At 54.0% G+C, this 24,608-nt stretch overlaps 1 non-coding gene and 1 pseudogene across 1 annotated transcript; one reads left to right on the forward strand and one right to left on the reverse strand.

Moving 5' to 3' along the window:
* Nucleotides 1–17,794: 17,794 nt before the first annotated feature.
* Trnal-caa (transfer RNA leucine (anticodon CAA)) lies at nt 17,795–17,868 on the forward strand. The gene has a single exon. It is a non-coding gene; the product is annotated as a tRNA-Leu (tRNA).
* Nucleotides 17,869–21,550: 3,682 nt separating this feature from the next.
* LOC143641270 (coiled-coil domain-containing protein 85C pseudogene) lies at nt 21,551–22,738 on the reverse strand (annotated as a pseudogene).
* Nucleotides 22,739–24,608: the final 1,870 nt, after the last annotated feature.

The raw sequence follows: 24,608 nt of genomic DNA on the forward strand, positions 1-24,608 counted from the left end.
CAAGTATTGACATGGTTGACTAAGTATAGTAGAAGCTGCCACCTCTTCAGTCTCCTCTCTTGGTGAACACACTCACAGTAAAGTATTTAGGATTATTTGAACAGAGTGGTACATAATTCACGTTTTTATGTGAAATTTTTAACTAGAAACTCTTAATTTATAGCTATACCTTTTTCTGAACCCATGGTGTCCAAATATCACTATTTCTTATTTGGTGTATTTTGCGTACAAATATTGGAAATAAGAAAAAAAAACCATTCTTGCAGAAACATATGAACTCTAAGTTTATTATTTATATTCATAAATATATACATATATATATATATATACACACACTTATATATATTTACATATATATACACACACAGAATGGTCACAAATTACTTACCTAATTTTAAATCTGCTTGTCTTTTTCACAGCTCTAAAATTCTCAAAACTCCCATAGAATTCCTACTTTTTTCCTAGAAAAATTCTGTTAATCCAACCAAATTTAGAATGTACTCTCTGAACATCCTTCCTCATCTCTGAAGGAGGTGAGAATTGATTCCCATATTTTCCTAGAATAACTCCTGCTCCTCTAAGTAAATTTAGAATAGATTTCTCTCCTAAAATCCTTTCCATCTAAGAATGTGGCTAGATAAATTTCCTTCTGTCCCTACAGAGTTATATATATGAAATTATTTTAGACATTAACATATTGTAGTCTTATTGTCCAGCCCTAGCCTTCCTCAATCCACACATGTATGCATGCATGCCTGTGCACAAAGTCTCTGAGCTCCTTGAGGGATGTATATGGCACATTTATGTATTACTGTGCTGCTTATAGGTTCTAAAGCAGAAGATGCTAAGGATTGATTAGTCTGAAGCAATTATCAAATGATAAAAAGGTATAATAATGGAAGTGGTAGAGCAGCCAGAGGTTTTTCATCATCATCATTATTATTATTACTATATATATTCTTTTATGGTGTGTGTACTGATTTATTGGTTAGTTTTGTTCTTGTTTTTATATAGTCCAACATCTCAATAAATTTTCCAGCTCTTCTATGTACTTGCTGAATACCCATTAACTTACTAAGCCTGTCTAATGATAATAAACACTCAGGTAATTAGAATAATTTAAATATAAAAGAAAGTATATATATATATAGAATAAATAAATATTTATACTTATTTGTATGTTTACAAATATATAAAAGAAATATATATGTATACATATGTGTAGATAGATATATAGTATATGTAAAATATTCTACTTACATCTTATTTCACCCTCACTTCCTTTTTCACATTTACCAAACCTCATGAAGTTATCTTACACCATGTGTTTTAATCCACCAAAAAGAAAACATTTCAGTATATACTACAGTATAAATATTCTTTGGTTTCTAATGCACAATTAAATTTTCCTTATTATATAATTACTCCTCTAAATCTTTTGATATTCTGAATCTCCAAAGAAAAGCAAAATTAAAATATTTACTGAAGTAGGTAAAAGACACTTTTCAACTTGAGTCAGTGTAGACAACAGATTTCATTCCATGAATAAGAATTTTAAGTATGGCACTGTGAATCACCTTGACCCAAGGTAATGTTATGGACTATGATTTTTGGGTCAATGATATACTGATTTCAGAAATGACACAAGTCTAGTTTTATTACAACATCTTTTAACCTGTACCTTGTATGTAACAATGACACATTTTAAGTTTAAGGTGTACCTCCTGCTGTCAAGGCTGATCTTTCCAACAATAGCAAGTGAGGATTTCTCCTACCTTGGGGGGAAAAATGCGCTTTTTCAATTCAATGTATTGAAGAAAAATTTTTTCCCATGGATTTTCTCTCAATGTAGGTATACACACAGACACACACAAACATACATATATTCATATAATAGAGACATGTATGTTCAGATGTTATATATTTATGGATGGAATACATGATTGAAATAATATAATGAGTTATAATTAGTTTTAAGCATTTTTATTATCTACAGATTTTTAAGACTAAGTTTCTATTTTGATTTCAAAACAGCATTTTAAATGTAATTAGGATTTTTGGAGTACCAGCATTTTCAGTTTCCATCACACATCATTCTTCATACCACATCAGGTATTTTCAGATTTAGCTAGGTAGTATGTCTAAATAAAAAAAAAAATGTGTAGATAACACTGTCTGCAGACTCTGTGCATTAATCAGGCATGGTTTCTTCCCACCTTACACAGTACCTTTTGTCACATACTTTTCCCTCTCAGTAAAGCTAAAATTCAGGTTACATGGAAATATTTGCAATTTGTTCAAGACCTAGAACTTTGAGACACAAGCAGAAATCCCTTTCATTTTTCCTCTTCAGCCATCTTGAATGTTGATTCTTGTACTCTTGAGTTCACCTCTCCACTTCTGTGCTTATCTGTTTAACTGGTTGATCGATCATTGAGAAAAGGATAAGTATCAGAGTTTCCAGCTCTTGTTCCTTTCACAGAACTGTGGGACAAGAACTGACATCTAATTTTACCTTCTGCATGGATTATTGCCAACAGCCACATACTTAAGATGGGGTATGTTATTATAAAGCCCTTGGCTGCTTTCCTCTCTGAACCTATTTTCTCAATTTTATGTAGTATCTTCTTGTTAATTCACAGTGGCCCTTTGCCATTCCTCAATATACCTTACAAGGGACTTTCTATTTTTATTTCTCTGACCTGAAAATGCTCTCTCCAAACCTCCTATGAATCTCACCATCAAACACATTCACAAGATGCTAATTAAAAACAAACAAACAAAAATCAACTATAAACATCAGAAAGATAACAAGAGTAGAGGGAAGGAACAGGGGAGGGAGAATAATTTCTCAGAATAGAATTGTCCCTTACACAATGTATTTATGAACTTACCAAAGATTAGTCTCTTTTTTAAAGACCTTTAGATTCAATCTGCAGCATTAAATCTTCCTTACATATCCCACCTTCTGGTTTAGGGGTTGTATTCTATGTTATGGTAGGAGTGCTACAAGAAGAGGACAATTAGAAAAAGTCAACTTGAAGATGTGCTGTTTTTGTAAATATCTGAAATACATAATGGAGTTAGTCATGGAAAGTTTTTTTATTCATTTTACTTGGTTTATTTTAGTCATGCATAATGTTAGAATTTATTTTGACATAATTGTAAAAAAGGGGACTGAAGGGCGAGAAGGCCGCAGGGCCCAGGCAGGGAGTCAGGTCCGACCCTACTCAGGGACCACTAGCCTGGGGTCACAGAAGCGTCCATGACAGGTGGAAGGTTTGGGAAAAGGAATCAGAGCCAGATGGCAGAGCACCTCCAGCTTTGTTCCCAGGACACTGAACTTGATGCTGAGGCTGAGGGGTCCCCACAGGATTGGATGCAGGAGGAGGCTATGCTTAGGAAGGGGAGAGTGAGGGCTGCAGGTGGTGGCCCTGGGGGCAGGCAGGCAGCAGGAGGCCAAGAGCAGAGGGGGCACTGGAGAAGGAGTGCAGGTGTGCCCAAAGCCACAAGGTCACAGACCCATGATCAGATTGGCACGGGTTCATCTTGAGCTGCCTGATGCAGCAGAACAAGGCAGGGTAGGCAGTGCCTGGTCAAGCTGGTCAGACCCACTGGGGTCTGAACCCTGCCTCCAAGGGACACAGCCCCTGAGGATAAATGTCGATGTCCCACCTCCTGGAAGGAGCTGCCAGCAGGAAGACAGAGTGTGCAGCCTGGGAGCTGGGTCAGCCTCCCCTCCCCTCCTCCCCAGGGCACCACCATGGCCATCCCCAGGGCAGAAATCCATGGACTAAGATGGGTCTGCGGCCCTGGCCCTGGACATCCGCTGACCCCCTGCCCGGCAGCCCCAACAATTGTGCCTTTTGTTCCCCGGTCCCATTGTCTTCGATTCTCTCGCCTGCCTGCGCCAGGGCCAAAGGAGGATTTCCAGGGGGATTTCTCAATGGGCCTGCAGCGAGACATCCTGTCGACAGGACTGCGGCTCCTGGCCTTCCTCCAAAGGCCACAAAGTGCGGAGGAGGCTGACGACCTTTGGGAAATGGACCCAGATGTGAGCAGCTATTTTAGACAAAACCATCTTTGGGCTGTGTGGTCCAGCCGGTCACAAAAGGTGAGGCAGGAGTGGGGGTGTGGCTCAGTGGTAAAGCACATGCGCGGCAGGCACAGGCCCTGGGTGCCAGCACTCAGGGTGGGGGAGCCTGATCAGTCCTAAAAATACTAATCTCTGGAGTCTTCCTCGTTTCAGACATGGGCACGGGTCATCGATGCACCATGTGGATCCTTCCTCTTTCCCCCAACAAGCCCACAAAGGACATGTGAGTGTGCCCGACTCCTCCAGGGGGAAGCAGGCTCACGGAGGTGACGAGACTGGCCGAGACTGCAGACCCTTCCCCCACCCCCACCCCCAGGCCCGCTCTGCTGCCGACCAGGCAGTTTTCAGACATGCACCTCGCACTCACGCAGGCCCAGCCAATTGGGCTGATCACACCCAGAGACGGGGAGAGAGGGACACTAGCAGAGCCCACGTGCCTCCAAAGTTGTCACCTTACTCAAAGGGGGCACCAGGCGTGCCTCCTGACCCTCGTCAGGATCCACTAGCCATGACCTCAAAGCCAAGACCAAGCCCCACACTCATCAGTGCACCAATAATCAGCACTTCTGAACACCCTGAGGTCCCCAGAAGGACCTCCGTCCACATGATGGGACAAGCCAAGGGTCCCTTAAAATGATACATAAAAGAAGAGCCAAAGATGGGATAAAACATTCTCAACAGGTAAAAAGAGCTGGAACTAAAAATTGTAGCAACAGCAGGTTGGGAAATTTGTTTTCCAAAAAGCATGTCTTGCTGGGCACTGCAATCCCAGTGAGTCAGGAGGCTGGGGCAGGAGGATCCCAGCCTCAGCAACTCAGTGAGGCCATAGCAACTGTGGAGGCCCTGTCTCAAAACAAAAAAATGAAAAGGGCTGGGGATGTGGCTCAGTGGTTAAGCACCCCTGGGTTCAATCACCAGTACCAAAAAAAAAAAAAAAATTACTTTTTAAAAGTGCCAACAACAAATCTATACATGAGATGAAATCTCATGGAACACCAGAGACAAGGGTGGGGGAATGAGTGCATGGAAGAGAGACAGAATCTGAGCTTGTGTCTGAAGTGAGTTCTCTGCACTGCCGGTAGTAAGCCCTGCACCTCTGTGAGACATCACAACTGGGAGATCTTGGGTCGGGGGCACATGGCAGCCCTGGTGAGGGCAAGATTATACATGATTTTAAAATTCCAATCATGAATTTTTCCATGTCCTCCACTTTTCCCCAATGAAAAAAGAACTTGGAGGTACAGGTGACACTCTGTGTCTCCACAAGTGACAAATCACGCAGGGAGGTGAGGGGGCGGGGGTGGAACCTGACAGGACCAGGTGAGATGGCAGCTGGTGGCTGTCCCCCGACTCTACCCAGGCAGGACGTCTGTCCAGTGTGATGGCCAGAGGCTGTGAGTCTCCTCACTGCAGTGGCCCTGCCTGTGTGCCCTCCCACAGAGCCAAAGAAGGGCCACCTTGCTCCCCACTCCCCACCCCAGAGGTGCTCATGTGGCCTGTCACACCAGCAGAGGTCCTGGCCCCCCGAGCCCTACCAGGGGATCCCAGGGTATATTTAGAAGGCTGCACACAGGCTTGCAAGGAGGCCACCCTTCCCAGATCCAAACAGCAACATCGGGGAGTATGACCCACCAGGAGACCCCTGCCATGCAGAGCAGGCTACATAAAGTCCTGTGTAGCTTTAGGAACAAGAGCGGGCAGTGCGAGGGATTCAGCTCAGGGGTCCTCTACCACCTGAGGCCCCTTTTTTGAGACAGGATCTCACTAAGTTGTAGCCTCAAACCTGTGATCCTCCTGCCTCGGACTCCATGTCCCTGAGGTCACATGACAGGTTCCCATAAGATTTCTCCCATCACCCAACTTTCAAGTCCGTATAACTGATCCGCAGCCCACAGAGGCGGAAGTCACCCTCCAAGCAAGAACTGCCTCCTTACCATGCCATTCGGCAGCCAGTCCTCCAGGGTAAGTGAGGACATGTGCTAATTGGCAACAACAGTGTCCCCACATGTCACAGTGATACACGGGGCTGTCTGGGCACGGGGGCGGAAGATGGTTATTTTTCTCAATTTTCTGTAATAAGCAGCAGTAGTTGTGGAGTCCGAAAAGTCACAGGGAGGGGAAGCTCCTCGACGTGCAGAGAAGCAAGCAGAGGCAGCGAGGTGGCGGCCACCGGTACCCCTGCTCTGCTGCTTCCCACACTGGGACCCTGGCACCCTGCCGACAGGCCTGCCCCCCAATTCCCCTTGAGCCTACGAGAGGACGTAAGAAGCACCTCAGTGCTGCCGAGCTGAATGTGTGAGGATTCAGAGCGCACCCAGGGACTATCAGCTGCCACCCTCTACTACGGTGATTGTCAGTGTGTCACCCACATGTCTCGCTTGGCCCTCAACAGCCCACACTATGGAACAAACGAGGTAAGGCGCCTGGGTTTGGATGGTTCATCTGGGATCACAAAGATGGAGCCAGGACCAGAGCTCAGATGCCCCCATGGACCTTCTTGGGGGCATGGACGCTCAGGGTGCCAGTCAGGTAACTACATCACCTCCTCACTTAGGATCTGCCCAGCAGTCAGAGGGACAGGGCTGCCTCCGTCCCGTGCCAAATGCAGCAGGTAGGTGGGTGAGCCCCTTCTCCCCAGGACCTCAGGCCTGAAGCTGGGAAGTGGCCCTGCTCAGGGCCCAGGGCACCGAGCCCGCCAAGAGCAGCCCCTCCCCCACCCCACGCACAGCTTCTCGGGACAGAACATTCGCTCCAGGTCACCCTCCCAGCTCGGAGCAATGCCCAGGCCAATCAGTAATAATGACTCCATGTGATGTTAAGGCCCTGAAATGGCAGCGCTCAGGGGACCTCAGGGGGCCCTATAGATGAGGCCCCAAGGAAGGGGCACCTGGCAGTGACTCCCAGGCCTTGTTGGGCCAGATCAGACCCTTGACTCCCAGGGCTGCCACCAAGAAGTCTGCCCTTCCTCCTCCCCACACTCAAAGCCAGTTAGGAGACAGCAAACCCCATGGGCCTCTCAAGCAAGGGCAAGCAGGACACCGCCCAGGGGCTGGGACCAGAGGCCCAGGTCCATCTGCCACTAATGTCCCTCATGCTGGTGGCACTGGGGCCGAAGAAAACACAACACAGGATTTTGAAGTTTCAGATGCTGAACCAGGGAAGTTCCACTCCCACAGGCAGGAGACAGGCATAAGGGTGGGGGCACCTGCCAAATGCCAGGCCTGGCACCCACTGGAGGGGCTCTGGTTCCTAATTTGCACATTTACAAGCAGCCCCCACCCCCAGCCTACTGCTAAGGCCCTTAATGACAAGTACATCCATTTTTAGAAAGAAGTTTTTTGGGGTTTTTTTTGGTACTGCGGATTGAACCCAGGAGTGCTCAACCACTCAGCCACATCCTCAGCCCTTTTCAATATTTTATTTTGAGACAGAGTCTCACTGAGGTGCTTAGGGCCTCACTAAGTTGCTGAGGCTGGCTTTGAACTCGTGATCCTCCCGCCTCAGCCTCCCAAGCCACTGGGATTACAGTCGCGCAGCACCGTGGCCGGCTTTAGGAAGAAGGCCCTTTCACACACAGGCACCTACCGTCTGTGTGGCTGGGGACGTGGAGAGCGGGGCTGTCCCCGCAGGGGTGCCGAGAGCCCCCAGCTATCCCACTCAGGCTCCCACCTCCTGCTCCTCCACAGCCCCTACAGCTGCCCCTCAAGCCCCTGTCCCCCTTTCCAGGGCCAGTAGGAAGCTGTTCCTTTGTCAGAGCCCCAAATCATGCCAGGAGGCCTCAGGACAACCAAAAGTCCCCTGCCCTTCTGTCCTGCTTGGTCCCGTGGTGGGCATGGGAGGGGGTGGCCCCACAAGATGGTACCTCACAGAGGACAGCCAGACCCACTCCCTCTTCCCCACAAACTGCCCCTGGGCCCACTGCGGAAGGTATTGACAGGATGAATGGCAAAGGCAGGAGGGGTGCCCAGGCCCACGGTCCAAGCTGCCCCTGCTGTCGGGCAGCTCCTGGGGTTTGAGCCAGGCACCGTGGGCCACAGCCCTGCTGCCCTGGTCACTCAGTCTCAGGCCCCAGGAGCAGATCCCCGTCCTTCACGAGGCAGTTAATTCCTGGGGAAGCCTGGTGGCTTGTGACAAGAAAACAGCTCAGGGCCTGATGCAAAGTCTGTCTCCTTCTAGGCCCTCGAGCAAGACCTTATTATTAAATTTATTTATTTATTAAGAAAAAAGAACCAAGAAATACCACACATGGATTTGTTCCGTCCCCCTGTGCGATGGCCCTTAGAAAGCCCTCAGCCTCAGGCCACTCCACAGGGCGCCCAGGTGGCCCTGCCCTCTCAGCTCCTCAACTAGGTGAGACGGCCACCCCCCGGCCTGGGACCTGCCTCCTACATTGTTCCACTCAGTCCCCACTCAGGGACCACCTGGTGTGGGGGACAGCACAGACCCAGAGGCCCAGGCACCTAGGGACAGCCATGCTTCTCAGGACATGGTCATGGGCAAACAAGGGCCGTGGGGACCTTCTGACCCCCACATTGGTGCAGAGGAGGCTGACCCTGCCTGTCCTGGGCCCACCCCTGGGCACACAGGCAGGACACTGAAGCAAACAGGTAGTGTGATAGCCTGGAGCCCCTCACACCACAGTTGGTCTCAGAAGCTTCGGTTGTTGTGAATAAACAAAGCCACATCACTCTCCCCAGAAGACTCCACTTCCTTGGGGAGGCAGGGAGCCCCCGCCCAGCACCCTGCATACTCCCTGGGCCCTCCCAGCTTGCCTCTGCCTCCCAGCCCCATCCTGGAGCCCCGTATCCTCCTTCCCAGGCTGTAAGGGCCTCCCAAGCAGGATTCTCCACTGGGCTCTTCCAGCTGCCAATCATCACACCGTGGGAGGAGGGGGGCTGGCAAGAGGGCATCTGGGCAGAGTACTGGAGGCTTCCCCACCCAGCAGGATGCCAAACACAGCAGGTGGCCCTCCAGTTCTGCAGTCACCCTTGTCATGGTTTCACTTTCCTCAGTCTCAGTTACCCACAGTCAACCAGAGCCCAAATATATTAGATGGAAAATTCCAGAAATAATCCATAACTTTTAAATTGTTGCCATCCTGAGTATCGTGATGAGATCTCATGCCATCCTCCTGCCTCTCCTGGAACATGAATCAGCATATCCAGGCTGCATACACTACCCACCATTCCCGTCACCTGTGTGGTATTCATAGGGTTGGGTACTAGCTGCCGTTAGAGGCATCCACTGGGGTCTTGGAAAGCCTATGCCCATGGACAAGGAGGGACTTCTATACATTAGCACCTTTTGGAGGGGATATAGGTCAGGCACTGGCCAAGGGTGGCTGGCCTCAGCCTTGGCCCTGAGGGTGCACAAACCACCTCCTCCTCGGCCCAGCTCCCAAGCCTGCCCGTCTCATTGAAGCGAACATGCAATGTACATACGTTGAGTCAGAGAAAAGGGAGCCCACAGACATAGTCAGGAGTCATCAGAGATTGGAGGCCTGGTCTGCAGGAGTAAGGAAGGAGAGGCCAAGGTCACCATTCAAAAGAAGGAAATGAGTCCCCTTCTCATTGTGCCCTGCCTTCAATGGCTGTGTCCCAGGGTCACTATGGGGCCTGGCCGGTGAGGCCGGTGAGGCCGTGCGTGAGCTGGGGAAAGGAAGCCTCCTGGGGTGGGGACTGGGAGGAAAACGATCCCTCTGGCTGCTGCCTTGGATTCTGGGTCAGATCAAACTCCCCCCACCCGAGGCACACCTGGAAGGTGACACCCTGAAGCCAGAAACAGCCACTGCAGGTTCTTAAACCCTCACAGCAGGACTGTGGAAACAACCCTGGGCAGGGGAAGCTGGGCTGGGAGCAGCCACCGGGTAAGGTGATAACCAGGAGGGGCCCAGCCTTCTAGAACTTTCCCAAGTTCCTCGGGGGTCTCTAAGCACCACAGATCTGATCCACCCACAGGAAACTGGGCAGAGACCAACCAGAAATAAAACCAGCAAAGAGAGTGGCATGAAAACATGTACCCAACCCATAAAGCCCTCCCACAAATAAAAACGGCTTCAGGAATGAAGGTCACCTGGGTGACCTCTGAGGACGCATGAACAAGGGGAACGGAGTGCTCATAGGACAGCAGAGCTGCAGGGATGTCCAGAGACCCTCGCCCCCCGAGACCTTAGGTTCCACTCCACTTTATGCCTTTAGGTTCTGTGTGGCATTTCCTGACTGTGAACATGCATTAAAGTTTATATATATATATATATATATATATATATATATATATATATATATATTTTTTTTTTTTAAAGAGAGAGGGAGAGAGAGAGAGAGAGAATTTTTAATATTTATTTTTCAGGGTTTTTTTTTTGGCAGACACAACATCTTTGTTGGTATGTGGTGCTGAGGATCGAACCCAGGCCGCACGCATGCCAGGCGAGCACGCCACTTGAGCCACACCCCCAGCCCAGTTTATATATTTTTTTAAAGGCCTCAGAAAAAACGTCGCCAAACCTACGACCAGGGTTCTTCATCTTTCCTGAGCCCTGGGACACTTTCAGCCTCAGGTGAAAGCAAAGGACGGTGTCCCAAGGAAAGTGCTTGAGTGCACAGTCACCTCAGAGGCTGGGGTTCCCTGAAGACCACCAGCCCCTTGGCTAAGGGATCCTGAGGACACAGCAGGTGATGGCTGCAGAGGCCACTGACCAGTGGTCATTGCAAGAAAGGAGAACAAGGCTCACTGGAGATAGTAGGGACTGCCTCGGGCAGCTCCCTCCTGTCCCCAGCCCCAAAACTAAACAGCAGGCCAGGAAGTTCCTGTGCCACGGGGGATCCTGGGAGTCAAAGAGACAGCTGCAATCAGCAGAAGGACAGACCCATGGGATGGCCACTCTCCTGCCTCTCCCTGCTCACACAGTTTGGGCTGCATGGAAAACAAGGGGTCTTTCATGCATGTGCCCACAACCCTAAGCCCCACACAGCTCGGGCGGATCACGTTGCCCACAACCAGGTCAGCACTCCCGCAACAAGCTCTTAATTCAGTGGAAAGGAATTAGCAGCTCTGCAGGTTCAAGAGGCACCCAAGCCAGGGATCACCCTGGAGGGCGGGAGCATCCCAGGGCCCCCTGATCACCCTCCTGGAGGGATGCACCCACCTGCCAGCAGGAGGAATTCTGACAGGACACAATGGAGGGGCTCACTGAGCCAGAAATGCCCCCCAGGAGGAGGAGAGGAGAACAGAAGGCCTGGGCAGCAGAGACACTGGGAAACTCCAGGGACACGGACATGAGGCGTCCCCGCCACAGCTCCCCCTCCACCAACAGTGCCCCTGCACGTCCAGAGTTAGACAAGAGCTTAGAAGGGGCTTTCCGAAGACCCTCCCACCACAAGCTCAGGGATACTCTATGGGCCCCTTTGTGGAGGTGAAGCCACCCCTTGCAGGGCACAGGGCTGGGAGCTAGGTGGACGGCCTGAGTCCCCAGGCTCCTAGACCCAGTCTCACTCTGGCCTATGCTACTAGGAATACCCTGATGTCACCCTGATCACCAGTTCCCCTCCACACACACACACACACACACACACACACACACACACACACAAAGCAAAGGCAGACAAAGCTATGGTGAGCAGAGGGACCAGGCCCAGGGCCAGAGCCCCAGGTGTGGTATGTAATGGCCTCACTGCAGACAGCTGGACCCAGGCAGCTCACTTGACCCCTAGAGGCGCCTGCCCGGTTGCCAGTCTCAGCCGTGGCTGCCACAGGGAATCAACGGCACAGAGGCAGGAGGGAAACCATGTTCCAAGCCTATAAGGATGTGGCCGGGGCGGGTCTGCATCTTCCAGAAGGGGAGAGCCAGCAGGGAGTGTGGCGCTGGCCCGTGTCTATTCTCCCAACGCCCCGCTCCACCCCACCAGCTTAAAAGCCATTTTCTTTTTTTTTCTGATCCTGCATCCTTCTTGGCCTCATTTTGAGAATAGGAAGCTGGCAGTGAGAATGAGTTGGCTGGGCTCTGCAGGTGCCAGGGAGACCCTGGAGCTGGGCGGCCTCCCTGAGTCTGGGTTTTCTGCACAGACATATGGACCCAGCCCCCACGCCCACGGCTCATGGCCACCAGCCATCTCCTGCACACAGGGGGACCTGGCACCACCACCACAGGGACACCTCCAGGAGCCCAGCTCAGGGCGCCAGGGGATGAGGGCTGCGGGTCACGTGCAATGTGGCCTGTTCTCCTTAAGGGCCGACCTAAGCCTCAGCAGGACGGTGGGGTTTCAGCAGGTCCAGGGGGCAGGAGAGGGCCGTTCATGGGACAAGCAGGTCCAGGGTCAGAACTCCACAGCCAGGCGGAGAAGTCAGGAAGGCTGGCACTGGAGTCCCTGACACCAGGCTCAGGTGTCAAGACTTCCTTCTGGGGACAAGTGGGAGCTGCATGGCCCAGGGAAGGACGGTCTAGCCCAGAGCTGCCCCTAGGACTCCGTGATGGAGCACTCGTCATCTCACTGCTGACAAGGTCCCGAACACACGCACGGTGCCCAGTGAGGCTGAGAAGCTAGAAGGTCTTGTGCCACTTAATTGTCATTAAACTGAACTGAAGGGCTAGTGGACAGCTCAGGGCCAGAGCCAGGAGACCTTGAGGCAGAGGTGGCCGTGGGTGCAGCAGAGGCTCAGGAACACAGGTGAGAGAGGCAGGGTCCCAGGCCCAGAAAGGTGAAGTGGAGAGGACGGTGACCAGCAGCGTGCAGCCTAGGACGGTGTTCCCACCAGCCACAGGGGCTGGAAAGGGGAAGCTGGAGAAGAAGCCACCCTGCCCAGGGTCTGGGGCTGCCCAGGGCAAGAAGCCACACAAATTTCCTTCCACGGAGAAGGAGGGGCCCCAGGGACAGGATGGAAGAGGGGAGGGGTTTTCTTTGATGGCTCTGCATCAGGAAACAGGAGCCTGTGTCCAGGGGAGAAGCCCAAAAGGAGATAATGCGCGGGGGGGGGGATACAGGAGGGTCTGGGCAAAGGCATGGGGGCCAGGCCTCGGGGAGAAGGGGGGCACTGCAAGAGGGAGAGATCTGCCTCTTAATTCTCTGTCCCGGCATCAAAGTGGTGTGCATGCACTCTAGAAAATACGGGAAATACAGGAAAAGGAGAAAGGCTGGGGGGTGGGGGGCGGGGGCTTCCTATTGTCCCACCAGCTACCAAGGGATATGAAGCAGCCAAGCAGCGGGAAATGGAGTCCTGGCGCGGGCAGCGTGGCCGGAACCTGCCACAAAGGGCCACTCCCAGAGAGGGCTCATTAGGGAGGCCAGCCGGTGCCGCGCGTGGTGACAGGCAGGCTCATTCAGGGCCCACACACAATCGGAGCCTTGTGGCGAGCAAGGGAGCAGGACGTTCGCAGGAGCCTCTGATTCCTAGACAAGAGCAGGCCTCCTTCTTGCCTTACCACCTGGGAGCCGGCAGAAAGATAGATTTGGGGAGACAAAGAGATGCGTCCCCTGACAGTGGCTGGTCTATTTTTGGAAATGGGTCGACTCTTTACAGCTGCATCTCAGTGCCACCAATCCAGCCTGCATCTGCCCCGGTGAACAGGTCTAAAGAGTCCTGCTTCGGGGCAGCCGAGTGCCAGCCACAGGGGTGTGGGAGGTGGAGCCCCACCGTGGCAGTGCAGCCTGGCAGTCCCTGAGGGCTCCCAGGGTATACAGCTGGGTGCCAGCCAGGCTGCACCACTGCAGAGCCAGCACTGGGGATCCTGTGGGCTTCCCACTGTGGCCTGGAAGCCCCCAGCTGAGCACAACAGAGCACCTCCCTGAGCATCCAGGCAGAAAAGGTCAATGAGGGAGCAACCCAAGCAGGCCGTCTCAGCCTTGCCACTAGTATGAACTGATACCACCTCCAGGCCCAGCCCACTGGGCCCCAGGATGCCCCTCCATGGGGCAGTGTCCTCCCCAGCTGACCTGCTGACTGGGTCCATCTCCAGCTCATGTGACCCCTGCAGGCCCTTCAGGTGTTCTGCGTCTTCCCAGAAGGGCTCTGGCCAGTGGGCAGGACTCCAGGAGCCCTGGCGATCACAGGTCCATCTCTGAGGCCAGGCCCAGAGGCACTATTTCTTAAGCCCACAGAACACCAACATACACCATGGTGAGGAACCACCAGTAAAAGCAAAAAAGGTATCTTTTTTAGAGTGATTAAGGGGAATGGGGAAGGCAGGGTTGAGCAAATCACCACCATGGCAGGCTAGATTAGGGGGACATAATTAAACACCATCTGGTGCCAAGTACAGCAAGTGGGAAAAGAAAAGGGGGTCACAAGTGGCTTGACCACCATCCAGCTCAATAAACAAAGGAGGGGGCACCTTATCCACTCACCCACCCCCGGCTCTAGCACTGACTGCACACCTACTATACACAAGGAAGACTGGGCTCTGCCCTCAGGAACCTACAGCCTGGGAGGGACCCGCTGGCAAACAGAGGAACTTGCTGAGGACAGGCAGACTTGTCCCCAGCAATCCCGCCCCAGGAGTCAGCACCCAGTGTTCTCTGGCCCTCAAGCCAGCACCTAGGCCTTTACCAGAGTTAGCCAGACGGGGAGGCACGTAATCCCATCAGGCCACAGGGGGAGAGGCTAACCCAGGCAGAGGTCTCAGTTGAGCTAGCATCTGGACAGGTCACCATCTCAAAGCCTCAGAGCAGCACCATGGTGTCACAGGCAGCCTCACCACGCCACCCCACCACCCCAGTGGTCAGTCCACCGACCTGCCCCAAGCTGGGTCCAAACACCAGGGAAGAAACAAAACGCTATCTTTGGGGCCTAGAAAGGTTATTCCCAGAAATATAAAAGGCTGGCTCCGGGCCACCAATGTGATTGCAGCAGGGCAGAGAGGTGGCCCTGTCCCGTGACTGAGTCTGTACAACCTGGGTCTGGACCCTCAATGCCACCCAGCCCAGCCTCCCATCTTACAGAGGAGAGAATGCTGGCCCAGGGTGCTGAATTTCAGTCACCCTTTCCTAAGCTGCCAGCACACCTGAAGAGCCCAGGAGCCACCCAGAGCACAGAGAGGGCAGGGTCTGGTGAAGAAACACACCAGGAGGCAGGGCAAATGGCACAGGCAGGGTTGCAGGACAGGACCTCCCAGTCCATCTCCATTCCTACCACTGGCCCCATGTGACTTCATGTGGCTCACCTCACCAAGCGGAGCCTATTCCCAACCAATGGAGATCCTCACTGATGTGAGTGGCAAGTGAGATAAAACAAAGCAGACTGGGTATGGTAGCACACGCCTGTAATTCCAGAGAATTGGGAGGCTGAGGCAGGAGGACCACAAGTTCAAGACCAGCCTCAGCAACTTAATAAGGCCCTGAGCAACTTAGTGGGACCCTGTCTCAAAATAAAACATAAAAAGAACTGGGGATGCAGCTCAGTGGTTAAGTGCCCCTGGATTCAACCCCCAGTAACATACCACACACACACACACAGCAGATCTCAGAGCGGGACAGGCACACATTTGGTTCCAAAAGACATTTTTGGAACCTGCCCCTCAGTGTCAAGCTGGGATTTAAGAGGACCAGGGAGGGACTCAGCCTTGCAAGCTCACAAACACAGTCAGGAATGACAAACAGTAGACCCTGGGTGGGGCGGGGCTACCAGGGCTCCCCCACTACACCATGTGACCAACCTGGGCCATGTCCCCTTCCTTCCCCAATCTCAGTGTCTGAGGGCTCCTGCAGCTGGCTCAGGGTTTCCAGCTCTCCGGATCCTGGCATTTCCTCCTTCTAAGATACCATCAGTGGTGAATGCACCAACTGCTCCGAGAACCTTTCCCAAGGAAGGGGGCAGACCTCTCAGTAAATGCTCACATGGATTCCCAGACACACCCCACAGCGCAAGAGAGGAAGCAGCCCATCTTGAACTAAGCAAACAGCAGTCCATCCCAGCCTCTGGGGAACAGGGAAGAAGGATCAGGAAACCGACCTCAGCCTCCAAGGGCCTTCACCTGAGCACTTCACTAGGCACCACACCTTTGTAAACAGTGGCTAGTGCATCTGCAGGGGGATCAACAACCCCCTGCCTTTCTGCTCTGCTCCCCAGGGAGATGGAGATCATCAGAGACTGGGGAAGAGTAGGCATCCATCCCTGGGTGACCCTGCTCCAGGCCTGCCCAGAGCCCTCTGCCTGTGGGGACAGGGGATATGTGACAATGACCAGTTCTGGGTGCTTTCTGAGGGAAAGGGAAGCACTCCTGACATTCTGGAATAAAAGGAGAATCCATCCTATCAACAGAGACACTTATTCCTCTGTCCCAAGCCTTTTGGGAAGCCACTGGGATCCCTTCTCCGTGATGCACCAGGGAGATGGGAATTAGATACCTGCCAGTCTGAGATCCCAGGGAGGTCCCTGCACAGATCCCAGACACCCACCCTGGCTGTAGGAAGGGAAGAGCAGCCGTGGGCCACGACTATTCTCTGAGCGGGCAGAGAATACAGAGAGACCATGTCAGCCATGGGGGACAGCCAGCATCTCCCACAGGTGCTGACCTGCCTGAGCCCCTCATCGGCTCAGGACCACCTGATCCTACAGGTCAGAGGTCCAAGGAGGAAGACAGGGGCCGGGGGGCAGAGCACGGAACAGATCCACCAGGTCGGCACACCTACAGAGAAAGTTCTGTCCTGCAGCCACTGTCTTAGCTATGGTCATCCCTAGAGGTCCAAGCTTCTTCCCCCTTACCTCTGAGAGTCCCCAGACTGATGCTCCTGAACTGCCACTCCCCAAGCCAGATGACATGAATCACATGCAGGAGGCGCTGGGAACCGGGTGTAGTAAATGCTCACTATTTATCTGCTAATGTTTCCCTTCCTGTTTGAAGGGCAAGTTCTGTCACCACCTCCAAATCCCACTTCCCAGCTGCCCCGACAACATCGCCCCACCCTCCCACCTGACAATTTTCTGCCAGCACAACTAAAGATTCCAAGAGCTGTGGGAGGGTGTCCACAAGCCCCATCCACATGGGGCTCAGGAATGCCCTTCACCAGGTGGGTGCTAGCACACCTCCCTAAAGGACAGCTCCCAGCTTTGGAGTCCGCATGGTCCACCTTCACCACGTTTTGTGGGTGCTGAAGTCTGAACCACTGGAACTTTGCTCTCACCCCAAATCCTGGCACCTTAGGGCTACAAACAGCACCCCCACCCCCACCATGACCTGAGTGTGCTTTGCAGGCCTTGGGCTCTCAAAACCCTGGTCCAGACCCCACTTCCAGACCTTAGCTGAATGCCATCTTCCTTCTATTCAACTAGACCAGGACCCTGGCTCTGAGACAGCGCTGGGTACAAGGGCCCCACTCACGGCCTGGGTCTGGGAATTCCCCACCCACACCCCAGGGAGGCCAATCCACAGGAGGCCAGACCAAAAATGGAAGATCACAAAACCCATCCTTTAGAGTCCATTTCTAGGACCAGGATATTATTATTCTCAGGATACAGATGAAGCCACCAAGGTTGAGAAGGCTTGGTAGGCTCCAAAGTCACAGAAGAGTAGCCAGGCCAGATTCACCCAGAGCTCTCTGACCCTGGAGCCAGAGCCCCAGCCAGCAGCGACACTGCCCTGGTCATGCCCAGGGCTGAGTGCTGTCGCCTGGAGATTAGCTACGCTGCAGTTTTCACAGGTCAGCACACTCCCTCTTCCCTCAACCCAAGTTTTCCCACTTTGCAGATGAGAAAACAGAGGCCCTGGGCTGGGGATATAGCTCAGTTGGTAGAGTGTTTGCCTCAAATGCACAAGGCCCTGGGTTCAATCCCCAGCACCACAAAAAAAAAAGAGAGAGAGAGAGAGAGAGAGAGAGAGAGAGAGAAAACAAAGGCCCCACACAGGTTCAAGAACTTGCCAAAGTTAGACATTCGCTGTGCAAATGAGCAGCCAGACGTGGTGCTGAACAGCCCACAGGTAGGAGAGAGAGCCGAGCAACAGTGACTTCCTCCCAGAGCGTGCTGGTCCTGGGACAATATTGTGTCCCGGGAGCTCAGGGACCCAGCATGGTGAGGGTTCTGGCACCATGAGCACTGCCGTGAGAAGCCAGTCCAGAGCAGAGGAGTGAGGGAACGCAAGAATCATAAGGAAGGAGGGTCACCCCTTTACACAGGCAGCTGCAGCAGGGAACAGGATGGCAGGAAAGGGCTCAGGGCCTGCGGAAGAGGAGCCACCCTGCTCTGTATACAGCCTCGCCCCCAGAACTTGCTGGGCAGCAGGAACAGGGCAATAGGCTCCGGTTGCTGGCACAGGAGACCCAACACTCATCCCAGGCCCCAAAGGCCAAGACCTAGAGCCACACACCTAGTCAAGGCTCAGTTTCCCGAATGCGGAGGCCTCCGTCCTGGGACCATTCGGAAGCAGAATGACTAGAAAGCTCTTTGCAGGAAACTGTAAAGCGCTGGGTGGGCCCCCTGACTGACAGCTCCTCAGATGGACCTTCTTTTGTGCATGGTCCTGGGGGCCCAGAACTCCAAGGCCATGGACACATCCCTCAGGCTCAGGTGTGGGGAGGAAGAAGCTTATGTAACTCACCCCATTATCTTCCGTGACCTTTGCTCCGGGTAGCTGGGCTTAGGAGAGGCGGCCTTATTAGCCACACACAGGCCCCACAGAAAAGGCCCATTCAGGGCTGGTATACTCTGTCTTTTTCTAAAGGCCCAAACTACCCCTGCCCCACCCTCCCTTTTAAAAACACAAGCCGGAGAACAAACCCAGCTCCTTTTGAGAAGCTCAAAATTTCAACCCAAACTTTAAAAAGTAAATGGCACCCATTCATGGGCTTTCCAGAGGTTTCTCTGGGTCAGCCACAAGGGAACAAGTCATGGGGCATAAGGAGGGCAGGACAGGTCTGGGGGTAAGGAGGAGCAATGGGGTTCACTGGGTGGGGAAAGGGCAGGGAAAAGAAATGAAAATGCTTTTGTTTGCAGACCACATCAGTTCCAGGGGGGACCCTGAATTTCTGACGTTTGAGCTTCTCAAAGTACAACACTGGCATGGAGCAAATAGCATCCTAGCTGGTCCAGACCTCAGACAGCCTAGGCCAGACCTCCAGCAAAAACTGCTCAGGAGAGAGTCCTATTTGCATATGCATTCACAGGCCCACCAGGCCTGCCTCAGCCAAGGGACTGCCTTGAATACAGATGGTCAAGTCCCACCACTGCCACTTGAAGCCTCCCCAGAGAGGACTCGGGACCACGATGATCCAGCAGCAGGTGCAGTTACACATAAAGTTCAGGTGCAAACCTACAGGCAGGCTACCTAAACTGCAAGCAGAGTCTGGCAGTGAAGCCAAGGGGTGGCTAACAAGCTCCCAGGACGCCAGCAACTATTGAGACCCACAGTGTACAGAGGCCGACCTCATTGACCTCGTGTGAGTAAAGGGGCCCCTTTGGGTTCTGCCTCACCTTCCAGAAGAGAAGCAGAGAGAGGCTGGGCAAAGTGGACTAACTTGCCCAAGGCAGGTGAAGAAGCCAAGATTCTAAGCAAGGCAGCCTGATGCTCTGGGAAGGGGAGCTCTCCACCATCTGCTCAGCGGTCACCAAAGGAAGCGACATCTCCCAGAATGGAGAAAGAGGGCAACACTGGGTCAGGAATCCAGAATGGGGACCCACCAGGGTGCCCTGACTGATAGCTAAGGTGAATGACGACAGGCCAGAGCAGATGACCTGATGGAGACCCCACCTAGGACAAGTACTTCCAATGGCAGCTGTCTTCCAAGGCAAGGCCAGAACCTCTCTGAGCCTCCACTTGCATGTCTGCAAAGTGAGGCTAATATTACCTCTGTGAGCATGAACTGAGCCCAGGAACCAAGGCACAAGCCCACTCACTACCTTCTCCACTTTCACCAGCACCTGGACAGAGGCTCCTTTCCTAGTCCTTGTTCAGTTCAGCCATGAACCTCACCAACTTAAAGCTACAGGTCCCTGGATTGAAAAGCCTGGTTTCTAGAGAAGGGCCTTTCCTGGTCCTGGGCATTCTGTTCCTATTGGTAGGAGAACATCTCAAGGCCACCCATGACTTTAAAAGACAAAACAAAACAAGAAATCCCAGCTGTAACTGAAATTTGTGATGATAATAATGCCGAGTTTTCATTTTCACCCAAAGCAAAGCTTTGCTGCTACAAAACCTGCAGCAGACCTGTTCCAAGTGGACTTGGGACTTGGGGATTCTGCAGGAAACCCGATACCTCCACACCTACCAGGGCCCAGGGGGTGGAAAACCCCGAGTCTAGCCTAGCCTTCCTTTCCTGCATTATTCACTGCTGCAACTGAAACTCTGGGCCAGACCCAGATGTGTCTCCTTGCACAAAACATGCCAGACCTTCCCTGCACATCGGCTAGGACACTCAAGCCCTCCACAGTCCCGCAGAGATCGCTCCTGCCAAGTGTCATGGATGATGCAGCTGAAAACCAGAAACATTTCATTTCCAGACAGAGGGCTGCAGATACTCCCTCCTTAACTGCACTTGGAGAAACTGAGGCCCAGGAAACTGACCCTCCCAAAGGTGAGGTCATAGGGGCCAAGGAACTCTAAATAACAGGTGCATTTCCCCCAAAATTAAACCATCTAACTTTGAGCTACTGGAGCTGGCTTTAAGAAGCCTGGGATTAGAGGCGGTGTGGTTGTAGTGTTACAAAAAGAAACCTGAGTTATAGTGGTAGATGGCTAATCAGCAACAAAATATCCCTCCAAACCAGACCTGCCTTGAACTCAGGCTTAGGGGGGGTAAAGAAAGGAAAATCTGCTATGCTGTCCCTCACCTCCACAGGTATAACCTCCACTCTTCTTTTTCCCACCCGCAATATGCTTTCAGAGTCACTTAGTTATCAAACCAAAGAGAAAGTGTCCCTCCATGGCTCAGGCTGTCACTTTGAGGAAGAGCAGTTACTTAAAGCATATATATATATATATATATTTCTCTGAATTGGGAAAAAGCTTTAAGGAGAACCAGAAAGAGCTGCTTGTCCCCCACCACCAGGAAAATAATTCAGACAGTAGCAACTGCCATCAGAACCAGGAAGACGCCTCCAAAAACATGAAAGAACAGGGAGGCCCGTCATGCACCAGGCAGGAGAGGAGGGAAGGGGCAGGGCAGAGTCAGTGGGCAGAGGGCAGGGACAGGGGCAGGCTGCTGGGCTCCCAGACCCCAGAGCAGGACACCCTCTGCAGCATTGTGGCTGAAGATAGTGCTGTGCCTTCCTGAAGATCCTCCCATCCACACCCTAGCCACAGATGACCGCTGTACTTCCTTTAAGGTGGTCAACAGTTTACAAACCCTTTCAGGAGCCTTATCTCCACCACAAATCCAGGAGGCAGGGATCATCCTCTCCACTTTACAACTAAGGAAACTGAGGCACACAGAGGCGAAAAGCCAGAATCCATTCCAACTACATCTCTAAATCTCAGAGCCTTGAGAAAGACCCCCAGCCAGAAGTGCAGAACCCTGGTCAGCATCCTAGGTGTCAAGCCTGCCTTTGGTCTGTCAGCCCCGTGAGAGTCCAGGATGCAGCTGGGGAAAGCAGAGGCGCAATGCAGTCACAGCACCCCCCGCGGATGTCCCTTGGGGTTGGGGGACGCCTGTTGCTCCAATTATGGGGAAATTCTTTTGTGCCCCAAAGCGCCTTTCAGTTTTTTTTCATGAAGATTATTCTGTCCCGGGACAAGGATTTCCAACCTGGGATGAAGCTCCCAGCCAAAGACCCATGCAGGTGAATTTGGGTTCGCCCGGACCGAGTGCGACGCCAGCTGAAGATACCGGGTCCAGGACTAGCGCCTCTCCCCACCCCAGGGCCGCACGAACCCGAGCCGCCAGCGCGGCTGCAACCCGGCGAACCAGCACAGGGCAGCAGGTGGTTATCCTTACCATGCAAGCCGTTGGGGATGCTGCGGTGGTGTGGCGGAGCCGACAGGTCGTCCAGGGACCGGCGTGTGGCTCCAGCCTTGCCGTCGGGAGCCTTGTGAGGCCCAGAAGACAGGAGAGCGGGTGGAACGTGGTGATGGTGGTCGGGGCTGCCGCCGCTGCCAGCGCTCGACGTGCTGCTGCCGTCGCCCACGTCGCGGGCCCCGGCGCCCGCCGCGCCGCCCGCCAGTGGCCCGCTCAGGCTGGCCTGGCTGTCGATGGAGCTGCGGGAGCCCGCACCTCCGGCGCCGCTGCCGCCCGCGCCCCCCGCCGCAGCCAGAGCAGTGCGCTCCTCGTCCAGCAGCAGTACCAGCTCCTTCAGCTCCAGGTTCTCGCGCAGCAGGGCCTCCTGGCGTGCCTCGAGCTCCTGCAGCTTCTGCTGCGAGCGGGCCACCTCTTGCCACATGGCGCCGGCTGCGTGGCGCCCGAAGCGCTGCCACTCACGCGCCAGCTTGCGCCCCTTCTGCCGGTCGTGGTCGAGGAAACAGCAGAGCTCTCGGAGCTCCTGGTTGTCGTCCTGCAGCCTCTGGTTCACGTCCTTGAGGCCGCGGATCTCCAGCAGGTGCTGCTGCAGCCTCCGGTTCACGTCGCGCATCAGGCTGCCGTGCTCCAACATGAGGCCCACCTTCTCGCCCTCCGCGCGCCGCAGCCGCCGCGCCAGCTCCTCCTTGCTCCAGCGCAGCAGCTCCTCGTCTGGTACCTGGCTCAGCTCCTCCGACGCCGACGCCGCCCCCGCCGGGGGCTTCGCCATGGCGGGGCCGTCACCGTGGCATCGCCCTTGCCCTCGCTCTCGCTGGGCCGGCGCTCCCAGTGCGGGGGCTTGGCTGGGCCGGTTACCTAGCGGGCGGGGGACGGACAGGGGCGCCTGCGGCCAGCCCACGCTGCCTCACGCGCCCTCACGCAGCACCCGCCTGGGCCGCCCGGGAGCCCTCGCGCCTCAGGGCGCTGGAGCGAGGACAACTGCTGCGTCGGCGGCCCCGGTGCCGGGATTCTCCAGGCTCGGGCGAAGCAGGCGGAGGCCCGCCCCCGGCCCAGCTCCCGGAGCCCCAGCCGCTCCGCCCACCCCGGGCGGGGAGGGGGCGGGGCGTCCGATTGGGCCTCTCTGGGGGTGTGTGGGAGAGGAGGGGCACACGCGGGGGAAGCCGTGGAGATGGTACTGTCCGTCAGCTGGCTTTCCATCCCCCCCCCCCCCACCTCCCCGCGGTTCAAGTTTCTGCGCCAGGAGGACGCGGCCTTGGCCAATCCCAGGGCTACAGGGCGCTTTTAAAATGCAGGTACGGCCGCGGGAGAGGAGGGGGACGGTGGGAAAGGTAGGGCAGGGCTTCCCTTAAAGGCGACGCGCGGAAATGGGACCCGAGCCCCCTCCCGGTCCGGTGTCCCCGGCCCTCCCTTTCTCACCCATAATAAACAAATGCCTAGAATATAGGCGACAGCTTCCCCCCGGCCTCCCGAGGGCACCCGAGTTCGGCACCGTGTGAGACTTGACGAACAATAGGACTCCTACGTGGGGGGTCGGGCAGGGCCGCTCTTTGTCCCTTTCCGTGCCCCCAGGCTCCTCCGCCCCCATCTCCACCCGGGCTCTCTCGTAGAGCTCGCAGTGGGACTGCGCTTCCACTAGCCGAGGGTTAGATTCGGAGTCTGCTCCCGGGAGGGCCCGGGCCTTGCCAGCCGCGTCCTGGAGCAAGATCCGTACCCTGGTCCCAGCCACGATGGGGCGAGGGCTCCGAGACTTGCCCCTCAGTGGGAGCGGCGCTCAGAGCCCTACTTTTTCACCGACTCCACCGCTAAATCCCTGGGATCGGACGGGAATCTGCAATTCGCGCTGTGAAAACCACTGGGAAAGGTGGAGAAAGTCTTCCACTGGGGCCTTAATGCCGGAGTCCGGGGAAGATCAGCGACTGCAGAATCCCCTTGCCACCAGCAACCGTGCGGGGCACCCCGATCTTCCCACGCTAGAGGCTATTATCCTCTGGTCCCCAAAGCGCATTTACCGCGGTCCGCTGAAAGCGGGCGGAGGGAGATGTCCCTCCCCTGGGACTCGCAAGGAGATAAAAACCCGCGCAAGCTACCGTGAGCGGCCCACGGCCTGGAGCGCGCGCCGGCGCACCAGCTGATGTCCCCCTTTAGGTTTGCTCAACCATTCATTGAACAACTGTGTGCCCAGAGCCTGCTCTCTGCTAGACCTGTTCTAGCCCCCGCTTCCCTCCCCAGCCCCGGGGGTTCTGCATGGGACAGGACAGCAGAAGCCACTGCCCTCTGGGGATTCAGGCATTCTGGGAGAAGGAGGGGGGAGAAGATAATAAACAAGATAACTGGGACTGTCTTAAGTACTGTGCAGGGAATTAAGACAGCTGCTGTCACAAAAAGTGATCATCAGTTGCCTTAGATCTCCCTGGTCAGGGAGAGACCTAGGACGACTATAGAAGCTTAGATCTGGGCGATGAGGAAGAAGGAAGGGGGAAGGGCGTCCTAGGTGGAGGGAATAGCTGGGGCAGAGACCCTAGAATTTCCCTGAGTGAGAGATGCTCTCAGGGGTCAGAGGGCAGATCATGCAGGGTCTAAAGCAGCTGGGAATGCCAAGGGGATCCGACTTCAGTAGGGAAGTAGAATGACCTGGCTTG

This window comes from Callospermophilus lateralis, unplaced genomic scaffold (genome assembly GCF_048772815.1).
Source record: "Callospermophilus lateralis isolate mCalLat2 unplaced genomic scaffold, mCalLat2.hap1 Scaffold_93, whole genome shotgun sequence".
NCBI lineage: Eukaryota > Metazoa > Chordata > Mammalia > Rodentia > Sciuridae > Callospermophilus > Callospermophilus lateralis.